Raw genomic sequence first — 885 nt, forward strand, 5'->3', positions numbered from 1 at the left:
AATTTGACAATTTGGACTTGGCCAAATTGACCTATAGTTTCCCAACTTTGTGTTACATGACTTTCTTTGCCAGACACACTTTCTCTGCTCTTGTCACAGAATTCAACTCAGGAGGGTGTGACAGAAATGGTTTCTGAGGTTTGAAGTCTGACAGAAACTACAAAAAAAAAAAAAAAACCAGCAACAACAACCAATAAAAATTGAGCATGCCTTTCTCACTCCTCGGACATCTTGGAGGCTGCTCTTGGTTGGGGATGTCCCTCACCTAAGGCAGGATGATGGTGGCCATAAAGAAAATGAAAAAGTCACTGGAGTCAATCAGCTCTAGGCTCCAGCTGCTTATGAAAAGTGGAAAGTATGTGGTGGGGTACAAGCAGACTCTGAAAATGAGCAGACAAGGCAAAGCAAAACAGGTTATACTCGCCAACAACTGCCCAGTCTTGAGGAAATCTGATATAGAGTATTATGCCATGTTGGCCAAAACTGTGTCCATCACTACAGTAGCAATAATGTTGACCTGGGCACAGCATGTGGGAAATACTACAGAGCATGCAGACTGGCTATCATTGATCCAGGTGATTCTGATATCATTAGAAGCATGCCAGAACAGACTGGTGAAAAGTAAATCATGTATAATTTTCCTTAATAAAACTGACTACAGATTGTTTTTTTTTTTAAAAAAAAATAATTGAGCCCTTCCTCTATGACAATAATCACAGCAAGAGTCCGACATGTGTCCTCCCATGACACTTTGAATTGCGTTAAGGTTTGAAAACTGTCAGAAATATTTAAGGGCCTGCAGAGTAAAGATAAACTGAGCTTGTCTCAAAACACCAGAAAGTACACTACACTCTTATACTCTGGGAAATCAGACTCAGAGCAAGG

The 885-nt window shown here is 40.5% G+C and overlaps 1 pseudogene; it reads left to right on the forward strand.

The window, feature by feature from the left end:
- Positions 1 to 278: 278 nt before the first annotated feature.
- Positions 279 to 625, forward strand: LOC148774020 (large ribosomal subunit protein eL30 pseudogene; annotated as a pseudogene).
- The last annotated feature ends 260 nt before the right edge of the window (positions 626 to 885 follow it).

The sequence above is a fragment of the Moschus berezovskii genome, chromosome 24, assembly GCF_049115385.1.
Source record: "Moschus berezovskii isolate FMDL1 chromosome 24, NW_MosBer_1.0, whole genome shotgun sequence".
Classification (NCBI taxonomy): Eukaryota; Metazoa; Chordata; class Mammalia; order Artiodactyla; family Moschidae; genus Moschus; species Moschus berezovskii.